At 42.8% G+C, this 14710-nt stretch overlaps 1 protein-coding gene across 1 annotated transcript in view; it reads left to right on the top strand.

Moving 5' to 3' along the window:
- Positions 1 to 14710, top strand: part of Hectd4 (HECT domain E3 ubiquitin protein ligase 4) — a 160857-nt gene that overhangs the window by 17763 nt on the left and 128384 nt on the right.

The raw sequence follows: 14710 nt of genomic DNA on the forward strand, positions 1-14710 counted from the left end.
TAAGTTTTAGGAATATAGAATTGTTGAAGGCATTTCCAGTCTTCCTTATTTTATGTCTGGAATTAGACAGAAGGTAATAATTCAGTGTTCTTCTTTGCCATCAGCTCTTGCCAGGAATAAAACCCTCCCACACCTGCTCACCTATTCTCACTCCACGACATTCAGGCACTATTTCTAGGAAAAGGTTGAAATGAAGAATAATGTATTTCCTGCTGTCCACCATATTTGAACTATCATAGTGACACTTGGGCCAATTTCTTTTGCCATCTGTTCTCAGCATGGCTAAGTTGAGACTCATAAATCAACAAACCCAGCAAATCTGTGTGTTTTCCTTTGACTTCGTCTATAACATACCCTATTTGCCCAATGTCATAGTCTAATGGTTTTCTTGTGATAATGTCCAGTCCTATTAAAGGGAATTTGTGCTTATTGTCTGCATGAAAATGAGATTAAAAATCAGCCATAATTTCTCCATTGCTGACTTCATTTATTTTGGTTTTTTAAGACAGGGTTTCTTTGTATAGTTATGGCTATTCTAGAAATAATTCTATAGACCAGGCTAGCCTTGAACTCACAGAAATCCATTCTGTCTCTGCCTCTCAAGTGTTGGGATTAAAGGCGTGTGCCACATTATCAGGCTATTGTTGACATTTTCGATGTTGCTCCTTTTCTCCCCTTCACACACACACACACACACACACACACACACACACATATACACACAAATATCATCTATGTGCACATTTTTTAATAGAAACAGGATTTTGCTCTCATATTGTTTTGTGAGTCTAAGCCTTTCATCTACAGTTCTGTTGGACATATCAGGTGTATCAGAGAGGCATATTAAAGTCTACTTGGTGAGATGTGTTTCTCTCAGCCATAAAATTGGTCAGTGCTTTATTGTGCCTCTACACTTACTTATCCAAATAGAGATGCTATGGTCACCCCATGAAGTGCAGGGCTACTTAATATGTGTCCCTTCATAGAATATCTCTTAAGTTAAACAATTTTAATTGCTCCAATCTTTTTTTTTTTCTGTGCTGTAGTGATCTAACTAGGTATAAAATTTATTTTTGTCTTAAGATTCACTTACTTTTATGTGTTGTGCCTACATGTATGTCTGTGGGGGCTAGGAGAGAGTGTCTGAGCCCCTGGAACAGGAGTTACAGGCTGTAACCTGTAACCATTGTGAGCTGCAATGTTGGTTCTGGGAACTGAACCTAGGTCCTTTGAAAGAGCAGCCCTCTGAGAAATTCATCATGTCTCAGTGTTTATTTCGTGGCCTATCATCTCTGTGGGTAAACTAAGAAGAGAGCTGCTTCTGTGGGTGGAGCTCAAACAGCATTCTATGTATTGTCCTATCACATGTCACTCATAAATGGAAGTGTTTATGGGTTCATCTGGCAAGCAGTTGGCACGAAAGCAAACACAGCTTGGGACAACATACTGTCCTTATGTTGTAAGTCAGCAGTTCTCACCACCTGCCATGGTCTCTGCTTTGAGCATCACTGTTTTAGGGACTGGAGTGTGATATCTTTCTCCTCGATCCTTTGTAGCATAAGGAGCTTGTGATGCAGAGACCTACACTAAATGTCCAGTATGCTCCCTGCACACTGATGGCCAGCAGGAAGGAGTGGAGTGCAAGTTGCTTTCTGAAGTTTCCTTGCCTTATTCCCCATTCCAGACTCTTGGTTTTCTTGTCTGTTTCTTTTTTTATTTTTAATTTAATTAATTAGGTTTTTTGGTTTTGTTTTGTTTTTTTTGTTTGTTTGTTTTTTGTTTTTTTTTTGAGACAGATTCTCTTTATATAGCCTTGGTTATCTTAGATCCACTAGGTAGATCAGGCTAGTCTCAAACTCACAGAGATCCACTTGGCTCTCTGCCTCCTGTGTGCTGGGATTAGAGGTGTGTGCCACCATGACCAGCCTTCTAGGTTTTCTTTATTCTTTTTTTTCCCTCTTGAGCCTCACACTGTCTTGGCATATAGTCCAGGCTGGCCTGAATTTCTTGCTCCTCTCCTGCTTCAGCCTCCTAAGTGTTGAGATCACATGGCCAGCTCAGAAATGTATTTTCTATAATAAACTTAGGTATTTGTGGAAAAAGAAAGTAAATATGAAGTTACAACTCAATATTAGAACCTTTTAGTACAAAAATGTGTATTTTATATAGTGAGTACATGTGTTTATGGGAAAACAAACCTAAGGCCTGAACAACTGAGGCCCACTAAGACTGCAAGCTGTAGTCAGAATGCTAAAGTTGACTTGCAACAACTTGTTTGGCATTGCAGTGGTTCTTCTTCATCATCATCATCTTCTTCTTCTTCTTCTTCTTCTTCTTCTTCTTCTTCTTCTTCTTCTTCTTCTTCTTCTTCTTCTTCTTCTTCTTCTTCTTCTTCTTCTTTTTTTTTTGGCTAAGACCATGTGAAAAAAATCAGATTGGAGCTGCAGAAGGGCACTGTGGGTTAAGTGGTTGGCATACAAATGTGAGGACCTGAGTTTAGAGCCCCAGCAGTAATATTAAAAAAGCAGGCACAGTGGCATGTGTTTGCAGTCCCAGCACTGGGCAGGACAGTCTCTGGAACCCTTCTCCTCAGCCAGTCTAGCCAATTGAAGAGTTCAGTGATATGTTTTAAAAATGCAGGTCCTAAAAGATAAGGTAGGGAATGATTGAGGAACTGGACTTTTGACCATACACATGTGCAAACACATATATAGACACATTTGTTCATCACACAAACAACAAATGTATGTATAGACAGTAAGGACAGTCAGCCAGGGCAGCCACTCAGCACACTGTGTACTCATTTGCCCACCTCTGGGTTCAGAAGATGGGGGAGGAGAAGACTCAGAGCAGTCACAGGAGTAGGAGGAGCCTCACTCAGAGCAGTCACAGGAATGGGAGGAGCCTCACTCAGAGCAGTCACAGGAATGGGAGGAGCCTCACTCAGCAGTCACAGGAGTGGGAGGAGCCTCACTCACAGCAGTCACAGGAGTGGGAGGAGCCTCAGTCTTTGCTTCATGTATTGTTGCTGTTCTTCTTCTTCTTGAGACAGGGTTTCTCTGTGCAGCCCTCACTGTCCTGGAACTAGCTCTGCAGAGCAGATTGGCCTTAAACTCACAGAGATCCACCTACCACCACTAGGATGTGCTTTCTGTTTTAAAGTGATCCATTCTTTGTGAAAACCCAAATAGCTTCAACCCTTAGACTCTTGTATTTGTCCATTTCCCTGTCTGTGCTTGAACAGCAACAATGGCCATTTTATTTGAGGTTATAGGTTTCACTCTAAATAGAGTTTGGGTGACAGTAGAGGGTGGGGAGGTATCTCAAGTTGTATCTGGTGAGACTTAGTATGATGTGACAGACATCTATCACAGAGCCTCTGGTGAAATCCTAGAGGTATGACCTTGAAACTAGTTCCCTGGCTGCTGGTTAGGGTGATTTAGAATGGGTCCTGAGCACAGAGACCAGCCATCAGTGTGATCTACAGCAGCACTCTTCTCCTTCCCCACCTGATGTGTGGTTTTCCAGATGAAGGCCTGCAGTGAGTGGAGCCTTCTTAGTGCAGCTTTGGGTTCTAGTCAGTGTGAATGAATATTGTTTTCCTGCCCTCATTACTAAGCTTGCTATGAATGTTCTCTTTTTAAAAAATACTTTGTGGGGCTGGAGAGATGGCTCAGCAGTTAAGAGCACTGGCTGCTCTTCCAGAGGACCTAGCTTCAATTTCCAGCACCCACATGGGAGCTTAGAACTCCCATATGGAGTCTGTAACACCAATTCCAGAGGATCTGACACCCTCACACAAATGCAGGCAAAACAACAATGCATGTAAAATAAAAATAAATTATTAAAAAATTCCTTTGTGGGAGGCTGGAGAGATGGCCCAGTGGTTAAGAGCACTGACTGCTCTTCCAGAGGTCCTGAGTTCAATTCCTAGCTACCACATGATGGTTCACAACCATCTTTAATGGGATCTGATGCCCTCTTCTGGTATGTCCAAGGACAGCTACAATGTACTCATGTAAATAAATAAATCTTAAAAGAAATCCTTTGTGTATGTGTGTTTGTATACATGTTCATGTGTGTGCCATGCACAAAAGTCAGAGGCAGTCTCAGCTGTTGGTCCTCACCTTCCACCTTGCTTGAGACAGACTCTTTTCATTTCCTGTGTCCACCAGGCTAGCCGGCCCTCAAGTCTGGGGATGCTCCTGTTTCTGCTTCCTATCTCGTTGGAGGAGTGCTGACTTTATAGGACTTCACACCCACATCCAGCTTCACCTGCATTCTAGGGTCTGAACTCAGCTCCCCATGCTTGGATCCAAGCACATTACACACTGAGCCATCTCCCCACTCATCTCTTCCTTCTCCTCTTCCTCTCCCCCCTCCTGTTCTTCCTCCTGTTCCTCCCCTTTCTTTTAATTTGAGACAGAGCCTTGCTGTGTAATTCTGGCTATACTGATACTCTCTATATGGCCCATGCTGACATTGACCTTGTGGCAGTTTTCTGCTTCTGCCACCAGAGTGCTGAAATTATAAGTGTACCACCATGCCTAGTTTTCCTAGGAATTCTTGAGCCTTGCTCTCAAGAGCAGGAAAGACTGCTGTTTGTGTTCTGATCTTTATAACATCATACTAAAGTGTTACATGGTGCTAACAAGATGATTCAGCAGGTCAAGGCATTTGCTACCAAGCCTGAGGAACTGAGTCCCATCCTTAGGACCTGTGTGGTAGAGATAAAGAATCCATTCCTATAAGTTGTCCTCTGTCTACATAAGCATCTCCACATGGACTTTCCCACGTAAATACATTAACGTAGTATGGTTTCGTTTTTATAAAAAATGTGTAAGTTTACTTATGTGTATGAATTTTGTCTGCATGTATGTCTATACATCATATGCGTGCCTGATGCCCACATAGGTCAGAAGAGGGCACCAGATTCCTGAGCCACTGTATGGGTGCTGGGAACAAAACTTGGTCCTCTGCAAGAACAAGTGCTTTTCACTACTAAGCCAATTTGGTAGCTCTTCGTTATTTTATTTATTTATTTATGTTTATTTGCTTATTTATATTTTTAAAAAAGATTTGTTTATTTTATGTATGCAAGTACACTGTTGCTCTCTTCAGACACACCAGAAGAGGGCATCGGATCTCATTACAGGTGGTTGTGAGCCACCATGTGGCTGCTGAGAATTGAACTCAGGACCTCTGGAAGAACAGTCAGTGCTCTGCACCATCTCTCCAGCCCTCTTCCTTTTTTATTCAAAAAAGGGGTATTTTTTTTTTTTGAGATAGATTTTTATATTAAGTAGCCTTTGCTGGCATGAAACTTGCTATGACCAGGCTTGCCTTGAACTCACAGAGATCTGCCACCTTACTGCTGAGATGATAGGTGTGCCCCACTGCATCTGGCTGAATTTTTGTATGCATTTATCCTTTATCATTTCTAGACATATAGTTTGTAACTCAGAAGTGAAGTTGAAAGCAGCATTAAGAAGATACATTTTGTCTGGGGTGGTGACTGAGAGAGTAAGATTCTCTTTCTCTCTCTCTCTCTCTCTCTCTCTCTCTCTCTCTCTCTCTCTCTCTCTAACACACACACACACACACACACACACATACACACACACACACACACACTATCAGCACATTTAAAATGTTGGGCTGCATGGTTGAAGTTAAGAGTACTTGCTGCCTGCTCTCGCAGGGAACTTGTATCTGGTTCCTAGCACCCTCATGGCTTACAGTCTGCGTAGCTCCAGTTCCAGGGAATCCAGTGTCCTTTTCTTGCTTCTGTAGGCGCCACACTCAGGTGGTACACAGGCATGTATGACTCAGCAGTTAAGAGTACTTGCTGCTCCTGCAGAGGACTTGGATTTGATTCCTGTCACCTACATGATAGCTAATAGGTTGTACCTCTAGTTTCATGGGGTCTGATGTTCTCTTCTTTCCTCCACACTCAACAGACATGCACATGGTATACATATATACATGCAGTCAAGATACTCATATACATAAAAAATTGAAATATGTAATTCTTTGGGTCTGGAGAGGTGGCTTAGTGCTTAAGAGTACTTACTGCTCTTGCAGAGAACAAGGTTTGGTTCACAGCTATCTATAACTCTAGTTCCGGGGGCATGATATCTTTTGGCCTGTGTGGGCACAGCATGTATGTGGTATACAGACAAATGTGCAGACACAGACAAAATAGAAATAAATAAATCCTTTTTAAAAAGATACATTTTTTGTGTATTTTACTCTTACTAACTTATGAAACTTAAAAAACTTAAAGTATTTATTTATTTATTTTTTTTATCACAGATGTGCATGTCTGCATATGCAGAGGTTAAAGGGCAACTTTGGAGAGTCCTCTCCTTTCACATTGGGCTTTCTGGATCAGACTCAGGTTGTCAGCCTTGGTGGCAGGCGCTTTTATCTACTGAGTCATGTTGCTGGCCTGGAACTGATACAGCTTTTAGAAATATGAAATTATGCTCCCAGATAAGACATATAAGTTGACTCTTTTTCTGATCACAGATAGGACAGGGCCAGTAGTTGAGCAGATACTGACAGTGAAGCTACAGGTCATGAGCCAGCGTGCGCTTTCCAGTGTTCAAAGGAGAATATCTGCCCTTGGCCTGGTAGTACTAGTATTTTGTGTAAGCAATGTTTGATGCGTCAATTTCACAAGAAGTTTTCTGATTTTTGTGTGTCAACTTGACACAGGCTGGAGTTATCACAGAGAAGGGAGCTTCAGTTGGGGAAGTGCCTCCATGAGACCCAGCTATGGGGCATTTTCTCAGTTAGTGATCAAGGGGTTAGGGCCCCTTGTGGGTGGTGCCATCCCTGGGCTGGAAGTCTTGGGTTCTATAAGAGAGCAGGCTGAGCAAGCCAGGAAAAGCAAGCCAGTAAGAAACATCTCTCCATGGCCTCTGCATCAGCTCCTGCTTCCTGCCCTGTGTGAGTTCCAGTCCTGACTTCCTCTGGTGATCAACAGCAATGTGGAAGTAAGCTGAATAAACCCTTTCCTCCCCAACTTGCTTCTTGGTCATATTTGAGCAGGAATAGAAACTTTTACTAAGACACCTAGTTTTGCAAAGATGGGAGTTGAAGAAGATCCAAGGAATATAAATTGTGTTCACTTGGTGGCTTTTCCTAGAGTGTTTTGCTTATGCCCCCTCCTCCTCCAACAGCACTAAGTCTCAGCTAGGAAAGGTACATTTAATTTTAGCTAGTTGGTTAACACATTTGTTTTTTGTAGTCTGGAGTGACAGAAGAATTTGAATTCTAATGTGAAGTCTTTCAATTGAAAAGAACTAGCCAGTGAATCGATAGATTTCCAGGTTTTCATTCAGCACAGCTGTACATAGAAAATGAGACAGGCACATACCCATGGTATGAACTAGGCCATGCTTCTTCTGTTTCTTAGAGGTCCTTAGTGGGGTGCCATGGGATTCAAGGATCTTGACTGAGACATGGTCTTGCCTGACAGAGCCCAGCAGTCAGCACACATGGGTGTAGATGCACTCAGTGTCCCTGACTTGGTTGGTAATCAGCTATGTATGGTACTCATTCTGGATCCCTTGTTCAAGTTGGAGCCTGACTTTGGACACTGGGGCAAGAGGCGCATTTCAAAGGGAAGTGCAGGGCTAGAGTGCATTTGGAAGGGCATCTACATGTGTCCAGTGCTCTTCTCTTACTTTGCTCTGGTTGAGGAGAAACTGTGTCTGCTGCAGGGTAGCACTTTTAGTCCTCTGCGCATCCAGTATCTGTCAAATATTGGCACCTAGTAGTGCCAGGTTCTCTGGTGCTTAGAGATGTATTAAGGTTCAGAGTGGACTACATTGTAAGATATAATGACTTGAAGAAATCTTATCAGGTGCTGTTGAGTGGCTGATTACCTTGTGCCAGGTCTCTGCACTAGGATTTAACATTCCAATAGCTCATTTGGTGCTAGAGACAGAAAGATGAATGGATCTGAGACATCATCCTTGTCCAAGTCCTCCTGGAAGCTAACAGTTATTTCTATATGCATGTTTAGCATGTGGTTAGTGTGTCTCCTGTGTGAGAGTCTGAGGAGTGAAAAGTTTCACTAACATGTTGTGTATCTCTTGTGGCGGAACTAACTCATCATACTTCATGTGGGATGGCAGCAGCTAGCCTTCTTAAAGGCACTGTCTCGGGTGGTCACTAGAGACCAGAGTTTTCAACCTCAACACTGTTGATATTTGGGCTAGGTAATTCTTTGTTGTAGGGCTGGCCTGTACATTATGAAGTTTACTAAGTTGATGGTCTCTGTTTGTTATGTGCTCGTAGCACCTCCGTAATTGTGATAACCAGAAATGAGTTTTCTAGGCCTGGCCTGCTGTCTTCCTAGTGGCAGTCTCCTCCTTTCTTCTGTAGGCTCTACTCTTCTCTCAGACAGTAGGTGGCCCCTTGTACAGAGAGAGCAATCACAACAATACCCCAGGCCTGGCTTATGCATCAACTTTATACCTTACGCTGGCCATATTCTCATTATATAGGGTAGAGCTATGTCTCTAGGGAAACCATTGAATTCTTATCAGCAGTGAACTTGGTGACTACATTCTGCTTCCCAGGCTGGGATAATAGCTACTGCAGACTGCAGTAGTTTTTTGGTTTTTTGGTTTTTTTTTAACTATCACATACCACGAAGAGTGTGAATATGGCATATACACAATATGCACACATATATGTATGTATGTATATGCCACACTCTTCATGATATATATATATATTTGTATTATGTGTACGTGGTATTTTGTGTGTGTGTGTGTGTGTGTGTGTGTGTGTGTTTGGTTTCCTTTTGAAAAAAGTTGCTTTTTTTTTTTTTGCAGTCCCATTTTATGTTTAAAGAAGTAGAGTCAGGTGTGGTGGCACACACTTTAATCCTAGCAGTTGAGAGTGGAGGCAGGCAGATCTCTCATTTGGGACCAGCTTTGTCTATATGCTGAGTTCCAGGTTAGCCATGGCTACAAAGTAACGCCCTGGCTCAAAACAGCAGCAAAGAAGTAAGTCCTCACCAGTGTCTTCAGAACATCCCCCCCTCCAGCCCCCCTACCCTCCTCCCATCTCTACAGTTTAGCCCTCTTTCTTCCTTAGAAACACTGTTGGATTTTCTTTCTTCTTCTTTTTCATCATGTTATGCACAAAACCCTAAGTAACAGAGATCTGGGATTTGTGTGTTTCTGAGGTTTCATTGTATAATAGTCTGCCATGTGACATTTGGGCTGTTTCTGGCTTCTTGTGTTATGAAACATCCATGTTGTGCACTTCCCTTATTTTCACTGCTGCATGTCTGTCTGTTTGCATGACTGAGGACAGTGTGTCTGAGATTATCAGCAGTGGGGCTGTGGCTGCCCTGACTGCATGCATACATGTTTTTGTGGGAAGTCATTTAGGAGTAGTCAACAGCTACGTGTTACATGCTGAACAGTGACCCCTTAAGATAAAAGGTCCAATCCTGGGGGCACAGGCCTTCAATCTTAGCTACTTGACAGGGAGAGGCTGGAGGATTGCAAGTTCAAGGGTTGCAGAGTAGGTTCAAGTCCAGCCTAGACAACTAGGTGAAATCTCCACCCCTGTCGCCACTGCCACCACCACCACCACCACCATCATCATCATCATCATCATCAAATTATTTTATTGCAAAGTCCTCTCAGGCAGCCCAGGTTGGTTTTGAACTTGCTATATATAACCAAGGCTGGCCTTAAACTCCTAATTCTTCTGCCTCCATCTCTCAAGTACAAGAATTATATGTATGCTGCATTCATGCCAGGTTTCAAGGCCCTGTCTCCAAATAAAGAAGTATAGAAAGGGTTTGCGGATACAGCTCGGCAGCAGACTGCTGATCTGGCACCTGGGAGGCTATAGGTTCCATCCTCAGTTCCTGAGCACTAGGGGAAAGACCCTGGACCTTGGAGCCCATAACTGTGTTTCTTTATAAGGAAAAATGGAGACTTTGTAGCTGCAATAGGCCCTGGAGACAGTCAGGTGCATTTACAAGAGAGGCAGAGAGAGGCTCCCTGCCGGGATAACTGAGGCAGAGATTGAAGGAGTACAGCCACCAGCCCAGGAACACTGGCTAGAAAGGAAGCTACAAGAGGTAAGAAACGGAGTCTGTTGGAGCTGCTGGCGGAACTATAGATGTTAGCCCCAGGATAGTGACCTGGGACTCCAACCTGCAAACTGTACAAGAAGATCTGTTGTCTTAAACATTTGTGCTGACTTGTTAGAGCAGCTACAGGAAGTCAATGAGGTGCATTTTCTTCCTTTGTAAACTATCTTAATATGTAGCTCTGGCTGGCCTAGAACTTGCTGTGTAGAACAGACTGGCCTTGAACTTCCGGAGATCCACTTGCTTTCTGCCTCCCAAGTACTATCTGTATCTTTTATGTTTTATCAGTAGGATATTTCACTAAACAGTTCTAATCAGTGTTGGTGTTGGGCTTTGGGGATACTGGCTCACTGTACAGACCAAGCTGTTCTGAGTCTTCAGGTCATGTCACCGTGTCTGATTTAAACATACTTAGTATGTGTCTGTCCTTATTGTTTTGGCAAAAAGACTCTTTCTTCAAATGGGTTATTCTTTATTTCTTTTCCTCCCTACCCTCCCCCTCCCACCCCTCCACCCCACCCCCACTCTGCTTAGTACTAAGGATGGAACACAGAGTCTTGCTCTAGCTGAGTGCTCTGTCATTGAGCTGGACTCCCACTCCTGCACTAGTCTTTTCCCAAAGAAACATACAAATGATCAGTATGCCTGTGAAAAGATATTCAGTATCATTAGTGGCCAGAGACATGAAGATCAAGCCATGGGAGATAGATACTAGTGCACGTGTTAGCATGGCTCTGGTGAGAAGAGGTGGAGATAGCAGAGTTAGCTGCTGTGTGGGGAAATGGGATCCTTGTACATTGAGTGCAGTGTGAAATGCAGCCATCTGAAATGACAATTTAGTAGGTCCTCCATTGAATGGCATGGTCAGTCCTAGTCTTAGGGTTATAACATGGTGAATGAAAGCATTCTTCATTAGTGCTACCACGGCCATCTACTGATGAGAGAATAAACAGACACAGGTCTGTACAGGGTGAAGGCGTAAGAGCTGATACATTGCAACAGCATGGACCTTGAAAATAGATGCTAAGGGAGACAGGCTGAAATGTCAGGAACAGACGACTCCATAGAGATTAAAACAGGCTTTTCCAGGGTTGGATTATTTGGAAAATGGAGCATGAGTATATTAAGTGCATGGTTTCTTGTGGGGAGCAGTGATGACAGTGGTCTACAGTGTGAATATACTAAACGCCTCTTGGGGAATAATCAGTTAAAGTAGATGGACTTTTACCATTATGTCAGTTATATTACAGTACATCTTTAATAAAGGTGTTACTAAAAAATTACCTAGAGAACCTTAAATAAAGATTTCAGGGTCCCTGGCTAGACCTTCCAGCTGGGAAGTAGATCTTTCAGTACCTGGGGCTTTTGTAAAGCAGGTCCACATGAGGACTCTGAGGCATACTGTGAACTGTTAGCTCCTTACTAACTTTCTGTTCCTGATTCAGGGCAGTAGAGGCTCTGTCTTCCTCTTCCATTTCAGGGAAGCAGCTCCCCCATCTCATTTCTTATGCAGGCCATGTACCCCCACTTCTCTAAACATTTCTCTTAGGACTAACATGTTTTCCATGTTAGTTGGGTCATCCCCTTCCACATACTCTCCATAGTTTCTTTCTTTCTATCTATCTTTCTCTTCTTTCTTTCTTTCTTTCTTTCTTTCTTTTTTAAAGATTTATTTATTTATTATATGTAAGTATACTGTAGCTGTCTTCAGATGCACCAGAAGAGGGCGTCCGATCTCATTACGGGTGGTTGTGAGCTACCATGTGGTTGCTGGAATTTGAACTCAGGACCTTCCGAAGAGCAGGCTGTGCTCTTCTCCGCTGAGCCATCATCTCACCAGCCCATCTCCATAGTTTCTTAAGAGCGTCTTAAAATATGGTGCTTGAAACTAAATAAGAGGGGCTGGAGAGATGACTCAGCAGTTAAGAGCACTGAGCTCTTCCAAAGGTCCTGAGTTTATTTTCCAGCAACCACATGGTGGCTCACAACCATCTTTAATGGAATCCGATTCCCTCTTCTGGTGTCAGAAGACAGTCAGTGCTCTTAACAGCTAAACTATTTCTCCAGCCCATAAGGTGGGACTTAATATCACAGATACCAGTTAGGTGAAGGCCCCTTTGGAAAATAGAAGTTGTTGAGAGTGAGTTTGAATGAACTCGTTTCCAAGTGGGTGTGGAGCCATGCAGCTTGAGGCTTGAGTTCATTAGATTTAGTGATCCACCCTGAGTTTCAGCTTCCCTGCCAGAGATGGGGTTCCACCCTTCCAATCACTGTTCATTCATCTGGTTCACGGGTTTTTTGGTCTTCTTTGAACTTTTAAATACAGCCCCATTTAGTATGATTATTATCTACATAGCATGAACAATGATAGAAAAATCAGCAAAATGGATTAAGAAGTAAATTTGTGAAGGTTCAAAACCTAAAAGTACTTAAAAACTCAGTGAGGCTGTAAGTTCGCCAGTTGATCTTTGAACTCATGGCTGGTCCACCTGATGAGGTAACTTGGTTAATTTGCCACAGTGGGGACACAGTGTGTAAAATAATGGGCTCGTCCCCCTGGTTGTTACCATCCATTTCTTTCCAGAGAACTGTGGTGTTTGTTGATGGTTCACAGCGCCCAGCATCTGTGCTGTGTTTTCCAAGCAGGAACATAGTCAGCCCCATGCAGTGGGTGGGGAGTAGAACAGCTCTATGGTGCTTGAGAGGACTCTGTCAGGTGTCTCCTAGGCTTGTACTATGTCACTTTCTGTCACTGGTGTTTGACTATGAGACATTTGGAAGATTTTTTTTTTTTTTTTTTGATTAAAAAAATCAACTCTGATCATGTCTTAAAAAAAAAACTTTGTGTCTGTGACTGTATGGTTCTGTGTGTGTGCATCTTGGGGTGTGTGTCTGTGACTGCATGTGTATATATATCTTGTGTGTGTGTGTGTGTGTATGAGTATGAGTGTGAATGTACATGCATACAGTTGCCCATAGAGGTCAAAGAGAGTTAGATAGATTCCCTGGCACTGGAGTTCTGGGACAGTATGAATTAGCTGATGGGGATATTGGCCATCAAACCTAGGTTTTCACCAAGTGGTCTAACACTCTTTCCTGCTGAGCCAGCTTTCCAGCCCAGCTTGTTTATTGTTTTGAGAAAAAGTCTTATGTAACTAGGTTGGCCACAATCTCACTGTGTAGCCAAGGTCCCCTTGGCTTCCTTCCAGTGCTGGGCTCACAGGTGTGTATTACCACACCTACACATGTAAAGATTCTGACTTTAACTATTGAATCTTGGTCAAATCAGATTTATCCCAAAAAGAATATTTTCCTTCCTTCCATTAGACACTTCAGAATAACTTATCTTAGTTTAAAATAATACAATTGCATTAAAGCAGAGAGTTACTTTGGAAGTCACTTCTTTAACTGGGGTGACTGTAGCATTTACCATTAAAGTACTTAGTGACCATTATGATTAAGGGTGACAGGGAGCTTCCCTTTTCTTTAAATAGCTTTCCTTGTTTTTTTGTTTTGTTTTGTTTTGTTTTGTTTTGTTTGGGGGGGGGGCATTTCGAGACAGGGTTTCTCTGAGTAGCCCTGGCTGTCCTGGAACTCACTCTGTAAACCAGGCTGGCCTCGAATTCAGAAATCTGCCTGCCTCTGCCTCCCAAGTACTGGGATTAAAGGCGTGCGCCACCACCGCCCGGCAGCTTTCCTTGTTTTAAAGAGAAAAATATTAATTTTCTAATGACATTTTGGTCAGTAGCAGTTACTGAGAGCAGTGGTTTTCTATAAGAACCCGAGACAAGTCATTCAGTATTCACAAGGACAAGAATAGTGTCCCTGAAACTGACTGACTAAAACGCAAAGGCTGGAAATCTGCTGGAAATGGCTTGGGGCCATGACCTTCAAATTGGAGGACCTGAGAGTGGAAGGCGCTGTCTTAGGGAGTGCTGAGTAAGGCCATGGCAGCTCTGGGTACTGCCAAGTCTTGTAATAAGCACAGCTGCCATTGAAGTGCATAGATCATGCAATACCAGATTAGTCATGACTTGGGTTTTGTGATTTCTTACACAGTTTGACTCCTGGATATATACAATCCACATGTGCACACTTTTACTTCTGTACGGTGGTCATCTACTTAGGGTATCAGAAGTAACTAGTAAAAAATTCAATACACGTGTTTTTCTTTTATTTAGGAATCAAAATGTAATTGAATACCATTAAATCCAGCAATTTATTCTTATTAGAAATCTATAGGCTGGAGAGATGGCTCAGTGGGTAAGAGCCACCCCGACTGCTCTTCCGAAGGTCTTGAGTTCAAATCCCAGCAACCACATGGTGGCTCACAACCACCCATATGAGATCTAATGCCCTGTTCTGGTATGTCTGAAGACAGCTACAATGTACTTATGTATAATAATAAATAAATCTGTGGGTCGGCAGGGCCGACTAGAGTGAGCAGAGGTCCTAAAAAAATTCAGTTCCCGGAGGCAGAGGCACGTGGATTTCTGGTCTACAGAGTGAGTTCCAGGACAGCCAGGACTACACAGAGAACCCCTGTCTCAAATAAAAAAAAAAAAAATTCAATTCCCA

Source organism: Mastomys coucha, unplaced genomic scaffold (genome assembly GCF_008632895.1).
Source record: "Mastomys coucha isolate ucsf_1 unplaced genomic scaffold, UCSF_Mcou_1 pScaffold22, whole genome shotgun sequence".
Classification (NCBI taxonomy): domain Eukaryota; kingdom Metazoa; phylum Chordata; class Mammalia; order Rodentia; family Muridae; genus Mastomys; species Mastomys coucha.